Source organism: Coenobita brevimanus, chromosome 1 (genome assembly GCF_032717465.1).
Source record: "Coenobita brevimanus isolate Jiangsu-jjx chromosome 1, ASM3271746v2, whole genome shotgun sequence".
Lineage (NCBI taxonomy): Eukaryota > Metazoa > Arthropoda > Malacostraca > Decapoda > Coenobitidae > Coenobita > Coenobita brevimanus.
Window position 1 is genome coordinate 41,115,076 of NC_136954.1, and position 16,530 is coordinate 41,131,605.

Sequence of the window (16,530 nt, forward strand, 5' to 3'; positions counted from 1 at the left end):
CACAACAATCTCACCCCCATACCTAAGCATTTCACCACACACTCCATCAATTCCTGGGGCCTTTCCCAGCTTAATCTTCTTCATCGCTTCCACTACTTCCGACCTACTGATCTCTTCCTCCCTCCTCTCATCTCTTCTTCTCCCAGCCATTCCCCAACCACTTATACTCACACTGCTCTCACTCTCTACATTCAACAAATCCTCAAAGTGCTCCTTCCATCTCCTCAATTTCTCTCTTTTCTCCACCAACAATCTATTATTCCTATCTTTCACTCCCCTACTATTTCCCCTTTCACACTGCCTTACTTTCTTTACCTCCTTCCAAAACAATTTCTTACTCTCCCTCCATTTCACACTCAGATTCCTCCCAAACTCTTCATCCACTTTCTTCTTACTCTCCTTCACCAGTCTCTTAACCTCCCTTCTCCTGCTCACATATACCTCTCTCTTCTCTCTCTCATCTTCTCCCCTACCTCTACTCGCCAACCATTCACCATATGCCTTCTTCTTTTGTTCCACAGCTCGTTTCACCTCATCATTCCACCATGCTGTCCCTTGCACACCCTTGCATCTCCTCCTCACTCCACAAACTGCCTCACACGTTGCGCTTATCTCTTCCGTGAATATCTTACATACGTCTTCCACCCCTTCCATCTGCTCTAGCTCATACCTTCCCAATCTTTCTTCCACTATGCTCTTATACTCTGTCCTCTTCTCACTATCTTGCAATTTCTCCACTCTTCTCACAGGAGCTGCTTCCTCCTGTCTTCCCCTTCGCCTCCTCAACCACTTTCTTTGCAGCTCTACCTTGGCCATCACTAAGTGATGGTCCGAGACTCCATTCCCCCACCCTCTCCACACTCTTGCATCCAACACTTGTCTTCTCATTCGCTCATCCACACACACGTAGTCTATCATTGCCTTTCGTTCAACAAGTTCACCATCCATCCTCCTCATTACTCTCCATGTATACCGGTGGATCATCTTATGGCGAAAATAGGTGTTGGCTATTGCCAACCCCTTACCAGCACAGATGTCCACCAAAGCACTACCATTCCCATCTACTTCCGCTGGCACACCCCACTGACCAACCACTCCATCCACTCGTACATTCCTGACTTTGCCATTCATGTCTCCAATCAACAGCACTCTCTCGCTCCTCTCAAACTTGTCCATACATGCTTCTACTCTCGCCCAAAACTCATCTTTCACTCTTGCCACTCGATCCTCAGTTGGAGCATACACACATACAATCGCCCATGCTTGTATACCTACTTTCATCCTCACCCATACAATCCTTGCACCCACTGTTCCATACTCTCTTATATTCTCCTTCCACTTCTTGCTTATCATCAGACATACTCCCTCTCTTGCCCTCTCATCCTCACTGACTCCCGCACATATACCTACACCGTATTCCCATTCTCTCATCCTTTCACCTTTCCATTTAGTTTCAGTCAATCCACATATATCCACTTTTGCATCCTCAAGCACCTGGACAATCTCTCTCTCTTTCACTTCATCATTCACTCCTCTCACATTCCACGTTCCTACTCTCAGAATGTCCTTTGTCCGTTCCTTAATTGATAATAATATTCAATAATATTGAAGAGCAGAGACAATGATTGTCTTGCTACATCAAGCAACAATTACTTTACGCTGGCTTGTGCACGATTCTCTAAGAACGAGAATTTATAAACTTTCTCAACAGTACACAGCAGAGACTAATTACTCAAAATGCTGAATTAGTACTGTTAGCCTCTGGAGAAAGTTACTTCACCCCTGACAATAAATAACTAATACTAATAATAATATCAGGTCCTTGCTGATGCTAAACTCCTGGCACAACGGATTTTAAGTTAATACAACAAGACTGGTCTAAGTACCAGTTATGAATAGTAAAACGTCTATGCAAGCTAGGAGCTATGTGGGAAATAAGCTTAATTATGGAGAAATGAAACAAGAGTTTACTTTACATTAAGCTCAAGAAAAAGAAGTTAAATTTATTGATTACAAAAAATAAATTTAACGTTACATTTCAAATCAAATCAATGAGACCGCACTCACTCACACAAAAGCTAAATACTTACGCCTAGGAAAAACACCTTAACTAAGCTCTTAAAACTAGGATTATACAAAAAGGAAATACCGGTCGATGAATGCTGTGTATCACCCGGGGGGTAGGAGTACTGGCCAACTGTACTAGTGGAGCTTGGGTGCTAGCTGACCTCTCACACTTCTTGAGCACAGGACCTCTCTCCGTCACAACAAACACTAGACTGCCCAAGTCGTGGGAACAAAAGGGGGAGCAGTAGGCCGCATTTATCTAACGGTCGAGTGAGCAGGGGCGAACAATAAAGAAACAATAGTATCGCTCAGTACAGCACTTAGTGACGTGCATTAAATCGGTCACTCCTGAAAACGGTGACGAATGTTTTGAAAAGTATACCCCGAAATGGAGAGAGAAATGGTTAACTGAGCGATACACAGTGAGTTTTCCACTAATAGTTCGTGCCTTCTCACAAAAGGGATGTGTCGCAAATTTGATTCGTGACACTGCTGCTGCTACTATGAATACTACTACTACAAACAATAATAACATACCACCACCACCACCACCACCACACAAAATACATTCACGGCGATAAAGACGAAGATACAATAGTTACCGTTTGTGTGTGTGTGTGTGTGTGTGTGTGTGTGTGTGTGTTAACCCAAACCAACTCCATTTCCCATGCTGGCCGAATATCCAAAGGGAGGTTTAATACCGTTAGACCCAGAGATGTAATATTCATAGGTAGCCGCCAATACTGGAGCGTGAGGGCTAGAACTATCGCCTCTTCACCCATGCTGGCTAGGTACGCATCGGGTTAGGTCGTGTGTAATACTCTTAAATCCATTCCAGTAATATTCGAGAGATGATTGGATTATTACAGTGTTTATGTAGTGTACTGCTTGACTCTCTCTCTCTCTCTGGCAGTTCTATTAAGCCTTACACACACATGACCGCCCTAATCCCCAATACAGGCCAGTCCACACCAACCAAACTATCGCATCTCGCTTTTATCACACTAATCCACCGACCTGATAATGTAAAATTCCTGTTACCTGTTAACACTCTTATGGCTGGGATAACTCTAGCACATTAATACACCTCTATCTAAATACTTTATCTCGATAAGTTTCCCCCACGTCAAATAGATCAGTTCAGAGACAGAAAAAAAAAAAAAAATGTAAAAAAGGTGTGTTGTGGCGATGGCTCTGTCAACGTTATCAATGTTCAGCTTGAATCATACATTCATTTCTTACTCCCACCACAACATCCACGCCACATCAGCAGACTGAGTCGTCCCACGAACACACAAGATAACATCAGGCGAGTTTCTAGTGAAGAGCTATTTACGGACCACCTCTAACTTGGCCCAGATTTTCGTCCTTTGGTAGCTTATTCCACGTAGCTCAGTGGCGGGAAAACACATTACTACAACTCTGCGTCCTCTCCACAGCACTTCTTCATGACTAGCATCATATTCTAGTGTTAATCTATTGTTATAACTCAGCATTCAACATGGAGAGGTGATAATTTTAAGCCAAGTTATACTAAAAAGAGTTCAGGATAATGCTCTTTTACTAGACATTTCCTACCAACAGACGAAATTTCTTAACTTGAAACATCTATAGTCCATTAACCTTAACACAGATTTTCATCCATTTGCTGTTTACTTCAGCTAGCTCATTGGCAGAAAATAACACTACGACTCTATATTCTTTCCAAAGCACTTCTTCGTGACTAGGATCATATTCTAGCATTAATCCACTGCTACAGCTCAGTATTTAAAATGGAGAGATGGTACTTTTAGGTCATGTTAAAGTGAACAGAGTATAAGAAGTCGAAGCTTGAAATCGCCTGCTGGTAATTGGGGTGAATGACATAAGACACTTATGTTCAAGGGGTAGGTGGAGACGATTTTAAGCCCCATGACGTGGTCTCTTATAAGCTGAATAAAATCGTGTGGAGGCAGCACAGGGCTTCAACTGACAACACCGCACTGCAAGGGGTGGGGGAGATGAAAACTGAGGCTCGTTCTTAAGTGACAATAATTGTTCCGTAGCACCAATTCCTTAGCGATTTATTTTCCATATTACACCTTAGCGTTCTCTTGTATGTTCTTTATATCGTTTCAGCTCTGATACAAAGGATACTAAGGTGTAATGTGCATAAGTTGCAAAAGAAAAGCTGTTAGGAAATCTCCATCCCATCACCAAACCATCTGAAGGCGTCAAGAATACATCGTAAAATATAACATTGTACTGAAGGGCTTAAGAGGAAATAAGTGGCGTGATTCGATATACGACGACCTTATAACGCGAGATTCCTATAGTCTGTTCACCTGTTCAGTACGAGGAATTTATTTTTCGTTTTAATTTAGCTACAAGACGATTTTTATTCACCTGACAAGAATGACCAGGTAACACAGGATTAATTAAAGGTATACCTAGCACCTTCAGTACGAAAAGTCCCTCAGATGTAAGAGAAAAAATAATTGAAAAAAAAAAAAAGGTCATCGGTCTCAAGGGGTTAAACTGACTATATGTATATTTAAAGGAGGGTTATTTTTGCCTTTCTAACCCTTTCTAGTTCTCTCTCTCTCTCTGGTCGGTCAGTATTCTATTCCTGGACTAAAGCGAGCTGACTCCTAAGAAGCTGAGTGTGTTAACTAACAAGAAAAAGGAGAGGAAAGTTACAACATGAAACTAACATTCTAAACTCACTCAAACAATACACACACACACACACACACACACACACACACACACACACACACACACACACGTACGTACAAAACCCTGCCAAAGAGTAGGAGCCCGCAAAACAGAACAAAAACAATACAAAAGAGAGCCAAATTCAACATCCGTTCATTTCGAGATGCCTGGACACACTGCGTCTGAAAGACTGGAGATCATAGGAAGTAGGAAATACAGACAGAGGGAGACAGTTCCAGAGCTGACCTGTCGCACAAATGAAGGACAGGGAGTAACGGTTAACCAAGTCATAAGTTGAGAGAAAATCTGCCAGTTCCATCGGGTGTAAGCAGAACGATCTGCACTTACATCGATTAACGTTACATGTACAGTCGCCGTCAAAACTCCTGTCGCCTCCACTGCTATTCTCTCCATGGACTTTCAAAATCAGTGGTGGTGAATCCGCAGCAACGAAGCTGATGATACTGATCTGTGGCCAAGTAAATTCATCAGTGTCGGTTGCTACGAATTCACCACCCTGATTATCAAACTCCAAAGAGGGGAAAAAAAAAAAAAAGGATAGAACTTTGGACACCGGCTGTACCACTGTCTGTACTTCATTCACTTTAACTTGGCCCAAATTTTCATCCTTTTGGAGCTTAGTTCACGGAGCTCAGAGGCAGAAAAAAAAAAGTACCGTGATTCTACATGTTTTCTGTAGCACTTCTTCGTGACTACCATCATATTCTGTTGCTAATCGATTGTTAAAACTCAGCATTCAAGACGGAGGGATGGCACTTTTAGGTCCAGGTAAAGTGAAAAGAGTACAGGATGTGTAAGCCATTACTGTTAAGATAATTATTTAGTGTTATATTAAATGTGCCTTCATACTTACAACTCTTGCAGTATGGCCAGAAGAGAACATGACCTACCTGCAAAAAAAAAAGTAAATAAATAAATAATAAATGTCTAGTGTTAATTATAATAACTAGTAAATATGCGAATAATAATAAGTCTAATACCATATATGCTAATTATAATAAGTCTAGTAACATATATGCTAATTATAAGTCCGGTACATATATATTTATAAGGTGGTTTGGCCATGTGGAGAGGATGGAGAGTGAGAGACTGACGAGGAGAATGTCTGTAGGTGAGGTGGAGGGAGTGAGAGGGAGGGGGAGGCCAAGGATGAGATGGAGGGTTGGAGTGAGGAGGTATATGAGAGAGGGTGGTGTGAGCTGGGAGCAGGGCAGCGAAATGGCGGGGGATAGGGCGACATGGAAGCGATTTGTTTGTGGCCACCTCTTACGGGATTAAGGCGTCTGGCAATAGACTGATACCGGTAGATAATAAATCTAGTAACATATGCTAATTATAATAAGTCCTGAAATTATATATGCTAATTACAATAAATCTAGTATTATATGCTAATTATAAGTCCAGTAAATATAAATATTAACTATAATAATCTAGTAAACATATATGCTAATTATAATAAGTCTAGTAAATATATATGCTAATTATAACAAATCTAGTAACATAGATGCTAATTATAATAACTCTAGTAACAGAAATAACAGACATTTACTCCCTTACCAGAAGAAGTAAAAAAAAAAAATGTGTAAAAATTATCTGTATGTTCAGATAACCCTGTTTAGCTTACCACTTAGACTCGTTTTCTCGTTGGTTATGGCAGATCCCTAACATCTTTTCCACAGTGATTTATTTTTTCATATGGGTGGTTTAATATTCCTTTTTACGTTACTGATGTACAGTATGGCGATACTGGAAGGATATATGTAACATAAAAAAGTAGAGTATGGTGCAATAAGCAAAAACAATCGCTTTCTTAACCAACGAGAATACGGTCTTTGCTATGTCTCACATTTAGCTAAACGAAAACTTATCTAGAAAGAAAACTCCACAATGTACAGGGATTATATGTAGCCTTCATTAAATTATCTTCTAAAGGCCTCTCATAAAGTGAACAGTCCGAAGCTGGCTGGAACACAGAAAAATACTGTCCCCCGGTTGAAGGGATTACTATATATAAAAGTGGGGTGTGTAGAGCTAAGTGTGACGTGTGCAAGCTAAGTGTGAGGTGTGTAGGAGTTAAGTGTGAGGTGTGCAAGCTAAGTGTGAGGTGTGTAGCAGTTAAGTATGAAGTGTGTAGATGTCAAGTGTGGGGTGTGTAGGCCAGTGGTTTCCAAAAAAAAACTGTGGGGCTCGCCCCCTTAGGGGGACAAGACAGGCTGCCTTGGAGTACGCGAAGGCTTGATCTAGAGGGTAATTATATTTGAAAACTATGAATTAAGTTGGAATTCAGTAATTTCTAAATATGGAGAAAATATTTCTGATATGAATTAGAAATCTAGTTACCTGAATATATAAACAATTTCAAAGATAAAGAATCTATGATATTTATTGATACGTGCCAACCATGCCAGTAAAATACAGTATTAGAGGAAGGGGGGCGCAGGGAACGTGTCATTCAGTGAGGGGCGGCGAGAATGAAAAAAAGCTGGAAACCACTAGTGTAGGCTAATTACGTGAGGGTGTGTTGAAGTTAAGTGTGGGGTGTGTAGACGATAAGAATGAGGTGTGTAGATGTTAAAGTGTGATGTGTATAGACGTTAAGTGTGGAGTGTGTTGACGATAAGTGTGGGGTGTGTTGTTAAGTGTGGGGTGTGTAGTTAATTGTGGGATGTGTAGAGTTAAGTGTGAGGTGTGTAGGCTTGCTAAGTGCGGGGTGTGTAGAAGTTAAATGTGGGGTGTGTAGACGTTAAGAATGGGGTGTGTAAGCTAGTTAAGTATGGGGTATGTTGAAGTAACGTGTGGGATGTGTAGTTAAGTGTGGGGTGTGTAGGAGTTAAGTGTGAGGTTTGCAGACGTTAAGTGTGAGGTGTGTAGAAGTGTGGAGTGCGTAGATGTCAAGTGTGCAGTGTGTAGAAAATACGGGTGAGGTGTGTAGAAGCTAAGTGTGAGGTGTGTAGACGTTAAGTGTGAGGTGTGTAGAAGCAGAAGTTAAGTGTGGGGTGTGTAGAAGTGTGGGGTGTGTAGAAGTCAAGTGTGAGGTGTGTTGAAGTTGTGGAGTGTGTTGATGTCAAGTGTGCAGTGTGCAGAAGATACGACTCAGGTATGTAGAAGCTTAGTGTGAGGTGTGTAGAAGCTAAGTGTGAGGTGTGTAGAAGCTAAGTGTGAGGTGTGTAGAAGTCAAGTGTGAGGTGTGCAGCCAAGTGTGAGATGTGTAGACGTAACGTGTGGAGTGTGTAAAAATTAAGTGTGGTGTGTGTAGATGCTAAGTGTTCACAGGATAGTCAAGCCCAGTGTTGGTGTCAGCCTTTACTTCATCTACGCCACATCCCCTGTCGCATTACCTCCACCACCACCGTCACAGCCACCGCCAATGTGACTGCTGAGAGGCAGGTGGGGTGTCAGCAGGGATCAGTGTCGGCCTGATTTACCCCACAACACGAAGCCGGTTTTGGCGTATATATGAAAACTGTGGCAGAATATCTGATGCAGGTTTTTGGTGTATATATAAAAACTGTGGCGGAATATTTGATGCAGGCTTGATGGAAACTGTCGCTAATAATGTGGAAGCTTTTGATACTGAGTGAAACAGTAAACAGAAAAATATTATAGTTTTGAAATACACGGAAATGACTGGTAAATTTGGACATTACTTGATACATATGGAGCTGCGCCTACTGATTTAAAAACTGGTCCTGATTCCCTTCACATTTTTTCATTACTGCTGTAGGGAAAAAACAATAGGTCATATGATACACTATTTTTTTTTTTACGTACTCCGACTCTGGGCAAAGGCTGCAAGGCCTATTTCTCGGGGGTAGTGACCTATCCTAAGGCTCAGTAGTCCTCCTACACCTCCACATGTCACCACTTCGGCGCTAACACCCACCGTCCATATTGAATACATGCTAAGGCTGTCTCATAAAGGACTGGTGTATTGGTATTAGCGGGGGTATTTTTACGACATGTCGGCCGATCATCTGGTAGATCAGGAAAGTCTGCTTTTTAGGAAATTCAAATCCTTAAACTGTTTCCTGCCCCAGCCGGGATTCGATCCTGGGTCCATTAGGACTGCAGGTCGCCTCTCTACCGATTCAGCCACCGCCTAAAAATTTAATAAAATAAAAGTAAAAACACAGATGTATCTATAGAGTTTGTGGTAGGTGGGGGAGCTCACCATTCACTCACCTGATGTAGTGCTGCTCTCAGGTGTCTGACCTTTCCTCTCCTCCATCCTTCTTTCCTTTCATCCTCTTCTGTTTTTCTTTCCTTCATTCTTTCCTCGTCCTTCTGCCTCCGGGTGACTTTAATATACTATAGCACTAGCCGTGTGTCTGTGTGTGTGTGGGTGTATTTTGGGCAGCCGAAACTACACATCCAAGTCGCACCAAAATTGGCACAAAAATCGAAAAAATTCGCTGATGTGAAAAAACTTGGTCCTATCACGATTGAAAAACTTTTGCGATATTTAATGAGCGATCAAATTTTGACCAAAAACACAGCTCCCGGCGCCCGGTCAGTTGCCGTGGCCGAGTGGTTAATATCTCGGACTTTCTTTCGGACAACTTGGGTTCCATTCCCGAAGCGAGGTGAGGGCGCCTTTCTTCGGTACGGAGGCATCCTGGTGCACCAAAATTGGCATGAAAATCGCAAATATTCGCTGATGTCGAAAAACTTGGTCCCATCTCGATTGATGATTTTTTTTAGAGTTAAGAACGATCAAAGTTAGGTTCGGAAAACAGTTCATTCGGTACCAGAACTTTTAGAAATCGAGTCTACTGGAGCCACGAGAAAGCGAGTGTGCAGCGCGATAGCCCTCCCCAGAAGCAAGTGCGAGAGTGCTCGAAGGGCCCACGAGCACTTGTGCTCCCTATTCTGTCGTTCTTTCCTTCATTCTTTCCTCTTCCAACTTCCTGTGGGTGACTCTGAGTGACAAGCCAAATGGTTTCCTGTACACCAGAAAACCATTTACTATGCTGGGTGGTAACCGTATAACCAAATTTTGGCGCCTGGTGGTTTAGTGGGTAATACGGCGCTCCAACTGGATTGAGCCGATGAAGGTTTATATCCAAGGAATGGTTGGGGTTTACTGCTCACGTAATGCCACTCAGGGATGAGTGAGGCTGGGCACTCTCATCTTAAATGTCAGGACCAACTTGCCTACCCCCAGGCTCCTATGCTCCTCATGGGACAACATAGGATTGGATGATGGATGGATGGATTTCTATAAAGTCAAACATTATGGCGAAATAGAAATGTTTGATAGAGAAAATCTGGGCAAAAAATGAGGTTATTTGCATGAAGTTAGGAATCTTGAAGGGTTTTCTTCCATCTATTCCTCAGCTATTTATTTCGCATATTAGAGCTTACTCTCTCTCTCTCTCTCTCTCTCTCTCTCTCTCTCTTTCTCCATAATATTGCATCAGATACTAAAATAAACTAATAAGGGTGAAGTGCCCGAGTCTCGCTGGTCATCCAAAACACGGCTTTAATTCCCCAGTGTATAGAGGCGGTAAATAAGCCTCGTTCAATACCACTCCTATTACAATAAAGATCAATGGCTTGCCTTATTATTAAAGTGTGTCTTATCTTTCATCATCATCATCAATCGTAAACTTATCATCATCATCATCAATCGTAAATATCATCATCATCATCAATCGTAAATTCATCATCATCATCAGTCATCGTTGTCGTCGTCATCAGTCATCATCACCATCATTACTCTCATCCTCGCCCTCTTCCTTCTACTAATCATCATCCTGTTAAGGGTATCAGTATCAATATTCAAGCTCCAAAGACTCATACTCAGAAAATATATATATATATATATATATATATATATATATATATATATATATATATATATATATATATATATATATATATATATATATATATATATCGTCAGTCATTACACGGAACGGAGTACGAGAGTTATCCTGACCATGAGAAGGTAAATAGTAACTGTATGAAAGTTAAAGCTCCTATGACCCAATCTCTGCTGAATAAAATTGTCTGGCTTTAGAACAGCAAACCAGAATGACTTATAATGAAAGGGTTACGCTACTGCCACAACTTCCATATTTTTTCCCTTATGTCTTCTTAAATGGGTAGCAGAAGGATGACTGTGTGTGTGTGTGTGTGTGTGTGTGTGTGTGTGTGTGTGTGTGTGTGTGTGTGTGTGTGTGTGTGTGTGTGTGTGTGTGTGTGTGTCCTAGTAATGAACACAATCTTTCATAAACAAAAATACTCTTTATTTATGGCAGCTGTGACACTAAAGCTGGAGCAACACGGAAATGAGTTTCGTGACTAATGGATGATGCCGCTAAAACCGTGTCAACATTTCATTTAACTATTTCATCGTGTACTTTTGTTTTTCTTCATTACCCCTACAGTCCTTGCTATAATTCCCACGTGGTAGATTTAAGTCCACCATCCACTCACTTGATAGCATTAACACCACGTGACATGGTTTCTTGTGGCTCAGGATACCACTTCATACGTTGGGTGATAATCATACGACCAAATAGGCGCCTGGTGGTACAGTGGGTTAAGTTGCTCCAGTCGTATGGAAACCCATTAGGACTAAAATCCGAGGAGTGGTTGTGGTTTGGTGCTTATATAAGACCACTCAAAAGTAAAAGACTGCTCACTCTCACCTATAAAGCCAGTACCGGTACTATACGCTTTTTTACACTGGCCTAAAATTGACATCTCTCCATCATCAACACTGAAACAAAACACTATATTAATACTAGAACATGGTGCTAGTCACGAAGAAGTAGTCTACTAAAAGAAGAACGTAAAGCCGTAGTAGTCTTATTCTGCCACTGAGCTACATGACAGGTTGCAAAAGGACGAAAATCTGGGCCAAGTTGAGGTGAAAAGACCAGAGCAGCCTAGCCCCGGGCCCCTCACTCTCCTTAGGCGAGTAACAAATGATTGGTTGACAGATAACTCGCCAGACAGACTAAAGATTTGTCGATAGATAGCGAGATAGACTAAAGTTTATTCAAGTCAGGATAATTCTTCCATGTGAACAATTTGTGGCAAGTATGACAGGCAAACCAGCGGGCAGTCCGTGTCCGTTGTTGAGAGAAATCACCAGATACTGCCCGGTTTTTTAACTCTGATTTCTTTTTCACTAGTCCGGCAATTGTTGTGTGCTATTTTTCTCGTACGAACTGTGCTTGCCAGTGTCATACTGCATTCAAGCGCTGCCGACTACCTACTCACCGACCATCTTGTCAGTCTGGACATCGATGTCGTGCCCAACAGACTCAGCCCGGTGCGGACAGAGTCCGCGAGTCACAGCCCGCTAGTGTTTATCCAAAGGTCAGCATATTTCTTCCACCTGAACAATTCACGGCACTTTTATATCGTCATACTAGGACATTCTGTATATTTCTTTTGTAGGATGGCCAAGGGAAGAATAGTGTTTTGTTGTGTTTCCTGTTGCTGCATGTATTTGCGACCAAACAATTACAACTCTCTCTCTCTCTCTCTCTCTCTCTCTCTCTCTCTCTCTCTTCAATACAGAAATAAACTAACAAGGTTGAAGTGCCTGAGTCTCGCTAGCCATCCAGAACACTGAATTATTTCCACAGTGTACACAGGCCGTGAATTAGCCTCATTCAGTTTCACTTCTATTACAATAAAGATCAATGGTTTGCCTCCCTGTTTGATATTGGAGTGTGTCTGTTATCTTTCATCATCATCATCATCATCATCATCGTCATTCGTAAAATCATCAGCATCGTTGCTATCGTCATTCGTAAAATCAATATCATCATCAATCATCGTTGTCGTCGTCGTCGTCATCAATCATCAATAGTCATCATCATTACTGTCACCCTCGCCCTCTTCCTTCAACTAACCATCATCCTGTTAAGAGTATCTGTAATAACATTCAAGCTCCTAAGACTTTCAGAAAAAGAAAAGAAAAAAGAAAGCAAGAAGAAAAATGAAAAATGTCGTCTGTCATTAGCTGGACCAGAGTACTAGAGCTATCCTGACCATGAGAACGTAATGGTAACAGTATCAAAGCGAAGGCTCCTATGACCCACTCTCAGCTGAATGAAATCGTCTGGCTTTAGTTACAATAAATAGCATACTAGACTTCCTTATACTGAAAAGTTTACGCTATTGACGCAACTTCCACATTTTTTTCTTATTAAATTAGGCTACTTGGGTAGCGGAAGGGTGACTGTGTGTGTGTGTGTGTGTGTGTGTGTGTGTGTGTGTGTGTGTGTGTGTGTGTGTGTGTGTGTGTGTGTGTGCGTGCGTGCATGCGTGTGAATTAATCGAGAGAATCTTCACAACTGGATTAACCATTTTCCTTTAATAATACATGATAAACTTCAATCTTGCAACATCCAGGTGATTTAATTCAGCTCAGTAGGGGGAGTTGCCAATACCCTTCACACTCCCCGTCAGTAAAAACGATCATATCTAAGGAGGCCGGTCGTAAAATCGTCTGGAGAAAGCAAGAATAACCTAAAATACAATAACTTAACGAAGGGACTGATGCTTTGATGAGATACACTTAAAGTTGAGTGGGCAGCGTATTTCATCAATGGTTTTTGTGGAGTTAATGGGAGAGTCGTTCATCACTTGGGCCGCCGATACCCCCAGGGGGACACTAATTTATCACTGGCTGATAAGATGTGGCCTGATGGTCCTATTAATCTCTGAGCTGTGACTGACAGAAGGTGCAGGCAGGTGTGGGTGGATGAGATGGATGAGTTGACGGAGAGGTGAGGCAGCTAGATAAGGCAGATGTGTGAGGTAAGTGAGAGAGGTGTGTGAGGTGGGAATGTTGAAGTGATGCGGGTGAGACTGGCGTGTGTGGTGGAAGAGGCAGGTGTGTGTGGTGGGTGATGCAGGTGCGTGTGATAGGGGAGGCAGCTGTGTAAGGTGGGAGAGGCAGGTGTGTGAGGGGGTTGGGCAGATATGTGAGGCAGATGTGCGAGACCGGTGTGAGGTGGACGTGGGTGAGGTATAAGCAGGTGTGTATGATGAACGTGGGTGAGGCAAGTGTGTAAGGTGGACGTGGGTGAGACAGATGTGGTAAGTTGAACTCAGGTAAGGAATGGTTGTGGGAGGCTAGATATGCTGACGACAGATGTGAGGCAGGAGTGTAAAGTGGATAAGCTGAAGAAAAATGAAGTTGATTGTCATGTAAGGCGGATGAGTTCATGGATACTCACTGACTGTTGAAGGAAAGAGCTCTTAGTGGGGTGAATGAGTTGAATTTAATGATAAGATGATGAAGGAATAAGTGGTGGATAAACTGAAGACAAAGTTCAGGTACTGTTGTCAGGTGAAGCATGCAGGTGTGGTGTGTAATTTTGAAGGACAGAGCTGGAATAAAGAAAAGTAATTATTATAATTAACTGAAACAGAAATTCGAGGTGTAAGGGTTGAAGGAATGAGAAGTAGATACTGTAATTTTGATCGGCAGGTTTCACTACTATCATCTACCATCACAGCTACCATCAGCACATCCTCCACTACCACAATTTTATCACCACTCATCAACCAAATACAGTACCATAAATCCATCACACAAGTCCACTTCCCCCCGCCCCCTAAAAAGACACCACCACAAACACTATCATCACGATAACCACAGTAACCAACAACGCAACCACTACCCCCCAAACCACAACCTCCACTACCACCACAATTATCATCATCACTACCTGTATCACAACTACCGTACAACCATCACCATCACCGCCATAACCAGAACCACCACTACATTCACCACAAGTCCACCACAGCCACTACCACCAACACGCCACTACCACCAACACACCACGACCACAACTAACACCACAAATTACCTGTCACTCTTAATATACAGTTTTAACGGCGGTGGCGACCATCATCCACTCACTTGATGTAATGCTGCTTACTTCTTCCTTCACCTTTACCATTGTATCCCTGTGTCTGCCGTCCTCTCTTCCTACTTCGGGTTTTCTTTCTGTCACTTCTTATTACTCTCCTTTCCACTTCAGGTGGCTCTACACTGTGCCACGCTGAGTGGTAAACATTTAGGCTAGCCAAATAAAAGGATGGTAAGGAGCCTACTATGGTGCCCCTATTAACTGGGTGGAGAGACGCTAATGCGGCGTCCATCCAGGAACCAAAAGGAACCAAACCTCAGCACTTTTCCCCCCCGCCTCGCAACAACGGGGCACTGTCCGCCGCAAGGGAACATTGGTTCACTGCACGAGACGGCCCTGCAGGGAGAGTTGCTTGCCTGCTGTTGATGGGTCTACTGGGCCAGGCAGACCGGGGTTGATCAACAACAACAACTTGCACCTAAAATTGGCATCTCATCATCTTGAATGCTGAGCACTGATTAACGCTCGGGATATTGCAATAGTCACAAAGAAGTACTATGGATAAGATGAGTTGAAACATGGTCTTTTTCTGCCACTGGGATACAAGAATGTCACAAAAGGACGAAAAGCTGCACCATGATTGAGTAAAAACAGTACACCAGTACCATTACCACCATCACTAATACCACCACTATAGTTATACCTTACCGCAGCCACTACCTCCACCGTAACTATAACTCCACGCTCATCACTGCCACAAACCTTGCCAAAAGCCCGTACCGGTACCATCCCACTAGGGAGGAGTGGGGCGGGACCTCCTTATTCCGGTTGTCAGGTGCTTTTCCCATGCTTCATTGATTTGGACTGCTTCGTGGCGGCTGTTTCGAGCTCTGAGTGTCTGAATATTTGCATGTAAATTTCTACTACTACACACTTGCATGTCCCTGTGTATACTTCAGTTTATATTCGTGTGCAAATTTCATATATACTCCCGTTTTTATTTACTTGCACGTATATATTCACATGTATGATCTGTTTCTATTTATATACTCCATGCCCTTAAGCACAGTTTACTTGTTAATACTATTTTCTAAGCAGTACTGTATATATATTACGTATTATTATCAGCATGCATGTTTGTATGCATAGCCTACTTGTGTACAATCATTTGCATATTTTAGTGAAAGCCTGTACTCTGTTTTTATTCTCATGCATGTTTTGTATATTATTTTTTGATATATGTGTGAATATTTGTCGTAAGTCCTACGTTCTGGCGTCAGTAGTAATTTTGCTTACGTATTAACTCTTTTATAGTCAAGTCTCCTGTATAATATACCAACTAATGCCAGAAAACTTTATTTAGCTCTTTGCCTATACCAGACTGAGGGTGTTAATACTGTCACAATTAGCTCATGGTTAAGATAACGAGTAGCCTATTCCAGCAAACACCAGACGATTTTACTCAACTGAGAGTCACAGGAGCCTGAGTGTTAGTGCCTCTGTACAAACAACTCTGTATTATCTTCTCTCTCAGCATCATTATCTGTCTATGTGGAGGCATCATTAAGCCTGCGATCGCCAAGGGGATCTCAAGCCCCTTGTATATGTCGACAATTTTTAGACCAAGACACGAAGACTGAACAAGCCTGGCCTCTATCACTACTGACTGCACTCTGTTATGTGGGATGCTGGGTAATAAAATACAATAATCATGAACTATCCACAAATGCTCACCTCAAACTCTGAAAATTTGTCACCTCAAACTTTGAAAATTTGTCAACACCTTCCCGTCCTTGATTGCAACATACGAGCCTCAGCACAAAGGGCGGCCATTACTGAATCCCACTTCCTAACTGCAGGCAAAGTGATAACCGAACTTAACCCCTTTCAATCCCAT